Below are 13714 nucleotides of genomic sequence, written 5' to 3' on the forward strand. Positions count from 1 at the left end.
TTTTAATAATTCCCTAACCCCTTTTGCATTTTTCCTTCATTTCTAACTTCAAGAATATTTCAAAGAGAGGCTTTTTCAACAATTAAATATTTTCCCACATAAAATATTTTCATTTTCATTAATATTTTTATTTCAAACATTTAACAATTTATCTTTGCACCAAATATAAACTAGGCTAATACATTGAAATTAACTTATATTAAGATTTTCTGATGCTAATAATCCAATAAGACAATACAAAATATTTCATTTAAATTTGATACTTTTTCTAGTGATGGCATGAAATTGAAACAAACTAAAATAAATTAAATTTTCAAATATAGCAATTCTATTTACCACAAAGAAACATTTTATTTCTAAAAAATGATTAAAATGCGCTTTAATTTCTTTCGAGGATAAAACTAATTAGCTTTCTACTCAAAATAATAAAAAAAATTGTAAATATGACAAACATATATTTGATACAACTTAAAATAATAAGACAAAAAAAACCATTGGGAGTCACTCACTTTACAAGTTCAACAAAACATATAGATTAAGAATCAGCAACAATCTGGATTGAATTTACCTAGTGGTTCACAAGACTCATTTTACAACAATTGAGTGAGATGGAGGTTATCTAGCATGTCTTACCCAATGCAACCATCTCTAAATCACCATCATTGGAGAAAAATAAAATATCATACCTTTACATTAAGTGAAATATCAGATCTATGTACACCATAAAATGAATAGCCAAGCGCAATAAACAGGTGCAACATAACATCATATCCAAATGAATTCATAAATCATCATATTTTACTTGAAATCATTTATGATGAGCATGACTAGACATATGATGTAAAAATCAATATTAATAATGAATGCTGCAATAAATATAATAAACAGATCTATATTATATTATATATAGTGAAAACAATAAAATAAAACTAATTCAACAATCAAAACATATAAAGACACAAAAAATACATCTATAATACTTAATCAATGCATTAGATGCTAATACAAAACCTCATCAAAAAGTACAGTAATAATAATACAGTTTCTCAACGAAAATAATGATGCATAACAGCGCATTATAGAAAAGTTACATTGTCCTTGTGAATATTGATTTGAATTGATCACAACTTAAGAAGCAAAATGACATAGTTTTTCTTAACACCCAACAAAAGTGCTTGCTATTCACTTGCAACTTGCAAGTGAGCATGCTCCAGTTTTACCAAGCAAAATATTCATTTAATAATGGCATTGCCATTACAGCTGGAGTATCCCGACACATTTTAGAGCTTGAAAATTGGTTACATAACTTATCAGCATCAAGGTCGATAAATTTCATCATCAAACATTCATGACAATAAGTTCAGGGTATTCTATCAGCTTACAAACATCAAAACATTTTGCTTTTAACTCAGAAATTTTCTTCTTAATTTAATAGGAATTTCCCCATAATCAGCCTTCTCTTAAAACCGGAATAAGAAGCACATACCTTTATTACATGATTAGTAACTATGGGTAATGATGATGAATATACTCTGTCTCTTGCATTTCTTGCCTACCCATAAGACAATCAATGTTTATGTGAGTATTCTACATCCATGGATGATATTCAAAGCAAGCAATCATTTCTACATCCATGGATCTAATAACTGAGAACAAACTAATCTGTTGGTCTATATCAAAATGGTTAGATCATGTAGATAAACTTCAACCTAGAATGAAATTTGAGATTAGTCTGATAATATTCAAAGCAAGCATCCAAGTTCATGGCCAATTTGCCAAATCAAGGTGGACAAACTTCATGTAATGTGCATCAAATCAAAATGGTTAAATCATGTAGACAAACTTCACCCTCAAATGAAATTTGAAATTAGTTTGACTTAAATAAGATATTCAGATATAATAATAAAATGATGCAGGGCGAAACCAAAGTCTTTCTTCTGATTGAAGCTATGGCGAGCTCGTGAAAGAGACTTTGACGTGAAGGGCGATTCTAAGCAGCGATTCGTGATCGTTACTTAACAGCTAATTCCCTTTGAAGTCCAGCAAATTCTCATTCAACTTAGGCGACATCCACAACAAATACAGGTTTTTTTTTCACAAGCTACAAAGCCAGCGATCTGATTTTGATCAGCCATTCACCATTTCCAATCGCAATGAATTATCATAAGGAGGCAATTTCAGATCCACAACTAAAAGCAAATCCATTATTGGTGGCAATTTATGTGTAAGATCAGCTTGGTTGGGAGTGATACGGAGAGGCGCCACACTTGGGGAATCCTTCAGCAATGCGTAATGTGGAGATCAACTAAGAGAAAGTAGCCATTCAAATCTGAAGTTCAACTTCCTCCAAAGACAGAGCAAGCATACAACTTTATCAGATCAGCGAGTTCAACAAAAATCAAAGATAAAAATCATAGATGAAGGAAAAGGGCTGATAATTGATCAGAACCATCAATCAAAGACATGAAATCGTAGCTTTCAGATCTGAATTTAGGCAAAAAGATCGCAGGAATTATCCTAATGTCTGAAGGTGAAAGAGCAATTTCCAAATTGCAGGCTTCTGATCAGAACCCAAGCAATCCACATACGGATTTGAGCATTCTCAAAAGTGTTTTCATTATTTCCAGATCTGAAGCAGAGAATTCTGAGTTTGAAATACTGTTTCCAGACCTATATCAGCAATTTCGGATCTGAAATTATTTCCAGAAAGGGGAGTTGTTCATGTTGTTTTATAGTGATTATCAATATGAATTCGAATCCTAACTCTCAGTTTTGTCATAATTAACATGCAACGATTGAAATTAGATTTAGGACTGTTGGATCCATGGACAACGGAGAAGTTGTAGAGGTCGATTAGATCTAAGCAAAACAAAATACGCCCAGCAAGCACCCGATCCACAGACAACGGAGAAGTTGTAGAGGTCAATCAGATCTAAGCAAAACCAAATACGCTCAGCAAGCACCCTATCCACAGACAACAGAGAAGTTACAGAGGTCGATCAGATCTAAGCAAAACCAAATACGTCCAGCAAGCACCCGATCCACAGACAACGGAGAAGTTGCAGAGGTCGATCAGATCTAAGAAAAACCAAATATGCCTAGCAAGCACCCGATCCATAGCATTTGCAAACAGCCTTGCCTATCTGGTGATTGATCTACAACTGATTAGTGAAGACGCTGTCATTCGGTTTGGAGATCGGCATTTGGGAGGAGGTTTTCAAACTGTTAGTAGTAGATAACTTTGTCATACTCAGACTTGTTTGTGACAACGGCAAAGGACGACACCTGCCAATCATTTTGAGGTTCATTGTTAGTAAAAGTTTACTTGCATTGTTATCGCTACAGTTGGGGTAACATCAAATCAGCATAATATAGTGATCGGACATGGCTGATAGAGGACATTTGGGTTCATAGGCGGATGTGGGCTGGGAAGACCCTCTTCATGTTCCGCAGTGGGTTTACACAAAAGGAAGATGGAAGGACATGGCGATACAGGTAAACCAAAGCGGAAATAACAAGGTTTTTCAGTCAGCTTCAAAATACTTTCAAGGCTTCTTTGGGAACAGACGCAGTATAACATGGAGGCAGAATAACAATGGAAAGAGATTCACTCAAGGGCGTTTTAATAATGGTGTGAATCATAGGAATTCTGAGAAGCAATTCAAGGGATTTTCGAGGAAATGGTCTTTGGATCTAGACAATCAGCACACGTTTGCTAGGGTTGTTGGCTTGGCAAATAAGGAGACTGCAGCTAGGGTTTCTGTTTCTTCATAGTAGGTGGAAAATAAGGTAAATATGAACCTCAAAGAAGCTAGTCCAGAAAAGGTAAGTAAGATTCCATATGTTCCTATTCTGCCCGAGGTTTCTTCATCGCAAGTTTGGGCTCCTATCCCTTGTATCGATCTTTTAGGTTCTTATGTCGATAAGAAAGCGAATTGTTTGCATATGAATGCTATTTCTGGGGAAATTTGGGGTGATCAAATTAGTTTGTTAAAGCTTTATCATAAATTGTAGAAAAGATGGGGGGATATGCATTATTTTCAATTATTGTCTGCGAATGCTTTTATTATTGTCTTTGATTCTCCTTCTTTCAGAGATGAGGTATTAAGAACTTCACATCATTGGTTTGGAAAACATTTAATTTCAATTGCGGCTTGGAAACCTTTTTTTGTTCCTTCTTGGTCTAGTTCGAAACTTATTCCTTTCTAGTTTGGTTTACCTAAAATTCCTTTTGAATTTATGGATCCAGATGTTCTTGAGAAAATTGTAAATACTATTGGAACTTTTTTAACATCTAAAATGGACTTTGTGGAGGGGGAGGTTCTGGTAAAAATTTGTATTCTTATTAACCCTAACAATGTTTGCCCCCGTACTTGTAATATCAAGTCTCATGATGGTATTTGGCACCAGTCAATTGAGAAATTAGATACGGAGCTTCTTAAGTCTCCTTTACTTTTGGATGCTCCTTTACTTATGGATTTTAAGAAAAACCAGTAGGTTGTTGACTCTGTCCCTAAATCCCTTAATAAAGATAGTTTGTTGGCGGGACCTTCGATTGAAGGATGTGGAAATGTCTCTTCGCATAAATTGGTAGAAATAGGTCACATTAATCTTGAAAACAATCCTTTGTGTCGTAGTTCTAGGAAACCAAATGATCACACTTCGGGTTCAGTCTCACTTTCGTCTTTACTGAAGACATTTTCTAATAATGGGGGTATAGTGGATGCTAATCCCCCGATGAATGGAGTAGATCACCCATTGATGATAGATTGCCCTAAGATGCCAAATAATCACACAAAGGGTAAGGACGACAATTTGTCTTCATGCACTCAAAAGGAGGTTTTGGATTCTTCAAAGAATGTGAATTTAGATAAAAATGCAGTGGTTGATATGGAAACTATTAATCAGGTACCTGCCATAGGTTTTCCTAATGATGCTTCTTTAGTTCAGGAAATTAAGAATTTGGTGTCTAATAATTCCCCTCTGAATGTTGAAATTAATATGGCTAATGAATCTTCCTTAGGGAATAGTAATCCATCAGAGGTTGTCCCTGTTATTATGCCAGATGAGAATCTAGTTCAGCAAGTACATGATATTTTTAACAATCATGCACATCAAATGGATGAGGGTATTATTGATAGAGTTGTTTGTTCAATTGAGAATGATTTGGGGGGTATAAACTTGACCCTTCCAATTTCTACATCTGCTAATGCTTTTGTGGTTTTGGCTACAATAGAGTTGGGTTTTGAAGATAATCCATTTATCCTAGCTTCTCCAAAGTCATGCATGAGTTTACCAATTGTCCAAACAACTCCAGTTTTTTCACCATCGGTGGTTTCTCCTAGGAGAGGTAGGCCTCCAAATAATCTTAAGACTCAAATGGAAATTGATGCTGGAATTCAAAAGATTTTGTCTCTTTCTCCTGTTGGTTGGCAAGGGAGGCATTCGGTCTCTCTTGGTAGGCCTAAGAAAACATGCCTAACTCATGTTAGCGTAAAAAGAAAGAGGAGTAAAAGATTCATGACTAGTCCACCTATGACAAGATCAGGGGCTGTGAAATGTAATTTGCAAGGTTGCTTTGGGGAAAGCAAAAATTCTCTAATTATTGGGAAGAGGGGAGCTTGGGCCTCCCCTCGAGGACAATGAGAATTATTTCTTGGAATGTTAGGAGCTTAAATGCCCCTAACAAGAGACGCTTAATTAAGTCCTGAATGGACTTAATTAAGTGTGATATTTTTATGTTGCAAGAAACAAAGTTGTCAAAGGAGTCTGCTGATTTGGTTTTTTCATCTTGGAGAAGGTGGAATTTTCTTTCTTCTCTAGCTTGTGGTGCTTCAGGAGTTTGGCACTACTTTAGAATAATTATAATATTGAGGTACAGTTAGTGGCATCTGCTACAAATTGGATGTTGGCTTTAATTATAAGCAAGATTTCAAAGGTTAAATTCTGGCTTTTTAACATTTATACTCCCTCAAGAATTCAAGGGAAGAGTAAGTTATGGGGTGAATTAAAGAGGATTTCTTCTCCCTTAAAACATTGTTCCTTTATTATCTTCGGGGGTGATTTTAATGCTATCACTGATTTGGATGAGAAAAAAGGAGGTGTTTTCCCTAATAAAGGGATAATGGATGACTTTGGGGATTTCATTTATGATATGAGCCTTTTTGATTGTAAGTCTCAAAATGGGGTTTTCACATGGACAAACATGAGAAGGGATTTTTGTTAGATTACTAAGAGATTAGATTGGTTTTTGTTATCTAAGAATTGGATTGATTCAGATTTTGAATTCTTTTCCTCTATTCTGCTGGTCTTAGGTTCTGATCATTTTCCAATTTCCATTTCAGTTATTGAGGATAGGGCTTCTTTTAAGTCTCCATTTAAATTTGAGCCCATGTGGTTTAGGGATTCTTCCTTTTTACCTCTGCTTATGAAATGGTGGAATTTTGCTCCTTTTTGTTCTGGGTCCCGTATGTTTCAGATTGCTAAGAAGTTAAGTTATTTAAAATTGAATATTAGGGAATGGAATATCTCGCATTTTAAGAACATTTTTCAGGAGAAACAAAGGATTCAAGATACGATTGAGTGTTTTAATACTCATGTGCTTCAACATGGTATGGTGCCACAAGTTTTTGATGAATTGAAGTCACTAAAATTACAGCTTGAGGAGGTGTTAGCTAGAGAGGAAATCTATTGGAGACAAAAATCTAGAGAGTTATGGCTTTCAGATGGTGATAGGAACACAAAAAAATTTCATTCTTCAACTAAGATTAAAAGATGTAAGAATAGGATATCTTGTATTCAGTGCCAGAATGAGAATTTATTGATAGAGCCAAAGGACATTGCTTCAGAGGCAGTTAGGTTTTTTAAGTCATTATTATCTTCGGAAAATAAAAAAACTCAGCAATAATATTATATCTAATATTCCTCCTTTAGTATCTTTGGAAGACAATAAGATGTTTATGTCTCCCTTTTCCTTAGAAGAAGTTAAGAGTGTTGTCTTTGCCATGAATTCAGATAAAGCCCCAGGACTAGATGGTTGTACTCCTTTATTTTTTCAGAAATGTTGGGATTTTGTGGGAAATGATGTTTTATTGGCTCTCGAGGAATCTAGGAGAAATAAGTCCATTTTAAAAGAACTTAATACTACAATGATTGCAATTATTCCTAAAAAAGAGGATACTAAGACTTTTTCTGACTTCCGCCCCATTGTTTTATGTAACACTTTGTATAAGATATTTACGAAGGCAATTTCCCTTAGGTTGACAAAAATTCTACCTAGGATCATTTCATTGGAGCAAGGTGGTTTTGTTCCCAGAAGGGAGATGACAAAGGGTGCAATTGTAGCACATGAGGTGCTGCATTCTATTTCCACCCAAAGAACCCTGGCCATGATACTTAAACTAGACATGATGAAGGCTTATGATAGAGTAGAGTGGGGGACTTTATGTGTTGTTCTTGAGAAGTTAGGTTTTTCCAAGGCCTAGGTCAAATGGATTCATGCATGTATTTCTTTTGCAATATTCTCAGTTTTAATTAATGGTTCTCCTTGTGGTTTTTTCACTTCCTCTAGGGGTTTGAGATAGGGAGATCCCCTTTCTCCCTTTTTGTTTATTCTCCTAGCTGAAACCTTTAGTTGGGCTATTAGGGTTGCTAAAGTGGGGATGCTTTGGAAAGGTATAAAGATTCAGAATATTCCCCAAAGTATTTCTCATTGTCTCTTTGCAAATGATACTCTATTATTTGGACATGATTCATTAGTTGAGGCAAAAGTGATTAAAGGAATAATAAAAAATTATGCATCGTTTTCTGGTCAGAAAGTGAATGGTGATAAATCAAAGATTTTTTTCCTCAATACATCACAACTGGTTCAGCATAGGTTGCAATCCTTTTGGGGATTTGAGACTGGAAATCTTCCATGTACTTACCTTGGGATTCCTTTCTTTGTTAAACATGATAAGATTGGTTTTGGGGATAAGATTATTTCGATCATTTCTGAAAGGATTCTCTCATGGAATCATAGATGGTTAACTTTGGCGGGTAAAATTGTTCTCATCAAGTCTATTTAGAATGTTGTTCCCATATATCTCATGTCTGTTTTGAAGTCTCCAAAAGTAGCCATTGTTAGTCTACCGGATACTCTTAGAGATTTTCTTTGGAACAATAATAAAGATGGCAAGAAGAAACTCCCTTTAGTTGCATGGGATAAGGTATGTTTGCCTAAGGAACTTGGGGGAGCAGGAATTCGGAGTCTAGAGAATCATTATTTAGCCTTAGGTGCTAAGTTGGTTTGGAAATTATATGACAAGCCTAGCTCCTTATGGGCACAGATTATGTTTGCCAAATATTTAAATAATGGACCGAGAGAGTACATTTTTAAAGTCTCAAATTTGCCTTTGGGTCCTGCTATTTGGAATTTCCTTTGTAAATGTAGATCAGTTATTTTGCCTCATCTCTCATTGATTGTTCATAATGGTAGAAAGGTTAGACTCTGGGATGAAGTATGGAATGGACACACACCTTTGGTGAATATTAGGGATTGGTCTCCTCTGATCACTGTTCTTTCCTCCCTTTGGGGTGTTTTTGTAGCAGATTATTTTGAAATTTCGACTAGTGGACCCCTTAAGCTAGCTAGATGGAAGTCGATTGATTTCTTAGATGTTGATCAAAGCATGAAATTAGATTTTGAAAAGATTTTGGTGGATAGAATTGTATTTCTTTCTGATTTTGAGGATGAACTTATTTGGACAAAGAATATTTTTGGTAAGTACACTGTTAAAGATGGTTAGAACTCTCTTATGGTTGCTAAAGATTTATCTTCTTGGCCTTATAAGTTGTATTGGCATTCGGCTTGTCTTCCCAAAGCTGGAGCCTTTGCTTGGTTGGCAGTTCAGGATAGAGTCCTTACAGGTATGAGACTAGACAGGCTTGGTATTACTGTTGTTTTCCCTTGTGTCCTTTGTAACAAAAATTTGGAATCTTCTTCACACTTGTTCCTACATTGTGATTATGCTTATGAATGTTGGCAATGGTTGTTTGAGAAGTTAAATATATCCTTTGTTATTAGTAAGGATCTCATTTCCCATTTTAGATCTTGGCCCTTTATGTTTGCCTCATCTTTTTATGCATGCCTTTGGATCATATCTCCATCTATTGTGATTTGAAATGTTTGGCTAGAGAGAAACAACAGGATATTTAAAAAAACAAGGTCTCATGTGTCTGCAGTTCTATTAAAAATTAAGTCTTCAATCTCTGAGGTTGCTTTGTCATTTATTTATAAGAATTTGGAAAATCTTACTTCTTTTTTGCACTGGGATAGTAGAGTTACTAGAGTTTGGAAGCTACTGTCAGTTTTACCCTCTCATGGTTCAATTTTAAAAAAGAATGATGCAATAGGTAAGAGATGCTCTGCTAGATGGAAACCTCCTCTGCAGGGGCATTTTAAACTGAATTTTGATGGGGCCTCTCATGGTAACCTTGGGCCGGTTGGGGTAGGCATGGTAATTTATGATCACAATGCAAATTTTATTCAAGCTAAGTGTCATGCTATTAGTTTTAAAACTAACAATTATGCGAAATTTCATGCTTTGTCTTTTGGATTGGATATGGCAATCTCTTTGAGAATTAAGGACTTAATAATTGAAGGTGATTCTATGGTGATTATTCAATGTGTTATGAAAAAGAAATCGAATTGTTGGAATTTGCAGTATATACTTGATCCCATTTTACAAAAAATAGAATTGTTTGAATCTTTCTTGGTATCCCATTGTTACAGAGAAGTTAATAAGATTGCAGATTATATGGCAAATTTAGCCATTGATAGCAATGCTAATCAGCGAGAGGTGGGTTTTGAGGAAAATCCTTCTAGGGTATGAGAAGGTTTGCAGCAATAGTCATATGATTTTCTTGAGTAACGTCAATGTAAAATTTTATGATGATAATTATTCACGCTTTCCTCTTTCATTTCAAGTATTTATGTTCGTTGTCTAGAGAAGAGTTCGAGGTCATGATATTTGATATAATAGTGTTTTTCTAAAGGTTTTTTGATACTTTCTGTTTTGGCAGGAAGGTTTTTGGCTTATGGGATTGGGCACAGGGCTTTGGAAATTTTTTTCTTCTTCCATTGATAGCAGCTATGGAGTCTACATTTGAAAATTATCCGATGGATTTTTTTGGCAAATTGTCATATGGGCTCTATGCAAAACTGATATTATATGTGTTGTGCCCGCATTTTGTATGTGGTTTTGGATGGGGTGCATAAATTGATCCGTTAGATACTATAGGTTTATTTTATGAGCTGTGACCGGAGGTTTTCTTCCCAAGGATCTTTCCTCTGGTATGCTCTTTGAATCCTGTGTTAAAAATAAAAAAAGTTTAGTGGAATAATCCACTTTTATTGAAAAAAAAAAAAGAGATATTCAGATATAATTTGCTTCTCATATAATTTGCATTTAGATAATACCATTTCAATCCTATACACCACCATTGCGGGAAAAAGAAATGGATGCAATCTATGTCTTCTTTTTTCATATAAGCAAAAACAAATTACTGGAATTTTTAATTCAACTCTTTAGAATAGTAAAATTGGAGCTACTTACTTGTTGTTCCCAACCCGTACATGTTGTTACTAGGAATAGTAAAACTGATTGTACAGAAAGGCCACAGATAATTCCTAGCCAGAGTCCCTGAAACATCCATGAAAATTTGGGATGAGCAAAAAATCAAAATGTTGAAAAGTATTCCTTCATTTGTAAATACCAGCATTTTCCCTGCAGCTTTCTCTACTGGGAAAGTTCTGAACAAGTCTCTTCCATGTTTTAATGTTAAAATACAGCCAAGACAAGCTTGTGATGGAAAATAGCCGTTAGGATTCGGATGAAGAATATTCTACAACTATGTAGCATAGAATAGTGTAGACAATGAGATATAATATGAAGTTAGATTTATGCTTACACTCAGTTAATTCCTGAAAATGTATCATTAACAATTTCTATTTTCTGGCATCCTATTCTGAATCAACAATTTTGAAATGAACAGATTACCCGTCTCACCTTTACATATGGCTGCTTCATAGCATGCCTTATGACATTGAAAATAACTTATATTTTCAGACTGTTGCTGAGAATGGTCTAGCCAATTGAAAATCAGAATCATAATTTCAATAACAATTCTATTTTCAGGACTACCATTAATCTGTCAAAAATCTTACCCTAAAAGTTAAGCTAAACTTTATCTTTTCCCCAAAGTTCTCATCTATTTCTTAACCATTGAAAACATAAATTTCAGAGCTTTGGAAATCAAATCAGCAGGGAAAGGGTAACTGACCTTGCCACCAATATGGAGTACAAAGGCCAAAAACAAAGCTATAGGAATACCAACCATGTAGTATGCCCCAAGATTAACGTAAGCACCCACTTTCTGCCACCCACATCCTCTAGCAATGCCTGAAATATCATTTTCAATCAATCATTACTTCTAAAGAAAGTGTTGTTATGATATCATTACTTCAAGATGAATATGTTGGTAGTTCCAAATATACACTATACAGGGTAATCTGAACCTGAAAGAATGCATTGGATTCCATACAAAAATGACGAGGCTGCGAGCAGTGGGATCATGCTTGCAATATGATCAATGACCTCCTTCTCATTGTTGTAAGCATAGCCCCAAACATTTCGTATAGAGAATAAAAGACATACTATCATGACTGCCTCCATGATTGATAGAAAGAACACTACATATACTGCTGAGCGGGCAGCTTGTGAGCATCCAGCTCCCAGTTCATTTGAGACTCGTGTACTGCAATGCAATGCAAACATTGTGAAATTTTTTGATTGAAAATGATTCGTAGTTGACTAGGTTAAATGACTAACAGAAATAGTAGAAATTTACTAGTTAGCTATAAAATGCACTTACCTTACAGCAGCACTAAAGCCAAAGGGAATCATATATGCTAGAGAAAAAGTGTTTAAGGCTGCAAATTATCAAAACTAGCTCAGATAAAAATGAAGCAGATGCAATAAAATACCCTAGTTACGATTCATTTATAATTAAATTTCTTAAATAACACTTCATAATTAGAAATCTCACAGTATACATACATACCAGATTGAAAGAACTGATGTCTCAAGTTTTGGATTGGGCAACAGGCCTGACAAGAGAATAAGTATTTCAAAGGACTACCACTGCAAGCTGTTGACACCCATAGAATAATCAACTATATAATCTACCATACATCACTGACAACTTGTGGTATGGTATGATGGACCAAAATGGATCTGGTCTCTTTGACAAAATGTTCATCGTGTGCTATGAAATTTGAATATAGAGAAGGGATAAAAGTAAGTATATTAACCACATAAATACTATGATGTAGTACTTAGATAACTTGGACCAAATTTTGCAGCTAAGAGATTAAAGTAGTATACCAGATCATGAATGCAGATGGAATGGCAAGATTGAGAAAATGTTTAATATCATGCAAAGCCTCCCATGTAAAGGATGTCCATGTCCATGTCCTCTTGCATGCAGGTGAAATTTTAATATATAGTAAAAGAAGTGTCACATTGACCCAGAAGGAAATGCTATTTGCCAAGGCAGCTCCTTTATTTCCCAATCCACTGTTAAATACGAGAAGCCAGCACATGGGAACATGGAAACACAAAGTGATTGCAGAGCATAGCATCATGGGAAAGACAATACTTTGTGACTAGAGAAATCTTACAAGGGGTTGAAGAGCTGCATAACCAAACAGACCGTGAATCATCCATCTGGCATATTTCCCTGCTTCAGAGGATATCAAAGGATCCTGCCCAAATGCAATTAGAATGTTTTCCATGTATGCCCATAACACAGCAAGCGGTAGGCTCACACAAGAAAGAGCAAAAAATGCTCTCTGCACATGAATCCCAAGCTGATGGTATTGCTTTGCCCCATAGGCCTGTCCACATAGTGTTTCCAATGTACTTCCCATTCCCGACTGTACAGATAGAAGAGAAAACAGTTGGTATTGCATTCATGGCTTTTAAAAAAACTTAAATCTTCACTTCTGTGAATATTCGAGATAATGATTTAATTTTTCAACCTTTTCTAAAGCTTTTTTCCTTTTTGGGAATTTAAGAAGGAAAATAATATCAGCAAAGGATTCAAACTATAAACTTCTACAACCAAAGCAAACCAAAGCAAATCAAGGTTTTAAAATTATACCAGAACACAGAAGCCAGAGAAACTTGCAAAGGAAGTAGCAATAGCTGCACTAGAAAGCGCAAGTTCCCCTAAATGCCCTACCACCATAACAGATATCACCTACAAGCTGAACTGTAACAAATTCACAGACGCCACTGCTATCCACCATTGTTTCTTTACTTCTTTCCATACTAAAGGTTTACTGCACTTCCATTCATCCTGCTCAGCTTCGACTACAACTGTTTCATCCTTGGCGAGAAGTGGGTCTAACATATCATTCTCATGTCCATCGCTATGAATTGAATCACCTCTCTCCATGATTGATCGAATGGAAGAACTGTACATGCAACCAACTAATAAGCCTGTTTTTATGTTTATAACATAAGAATATTGAATCGCCTCTGTTTTAGAGAGAGAAAAAAACAAACAAAAATTTAAATTCTTATTGATAATTAGGTTGACAGCTCACGAAAGTCATTTATCTATGTAAAATATGTCAAAAGATATCAAATTATAAAATATTTAATATTTA

The 13714-nt window shown here is 35.2% G+C and overlaps 1 pseudogene; it reads right to left on the reverse strand.

Moving 5' to 3' along the window:
• Positions 1 to 1384: 1384 nt before the first annotated feature.
• Positions 1385 to 13305, reverse strand: LOC131075385 (protein DETOXIFICATION 16-like; annotated as a pseudogene).
• Positions 13306 to 13714: the final 409 nt, after the last annotated feature.

This window comes from Cryptomeria japonica, chromosome 2, assembly GCF_030272615.1.
Source record: "Cryptomeria japonica chromosome 2, Sugi_1.0, whole genome shotgun sequence".
NCBI lineage: Eukaryota > Viridiplantae > Streptophyta > Pinopsida > Cupressales > Cupressaceae > Cryptomeria > Cryptomeria japonica.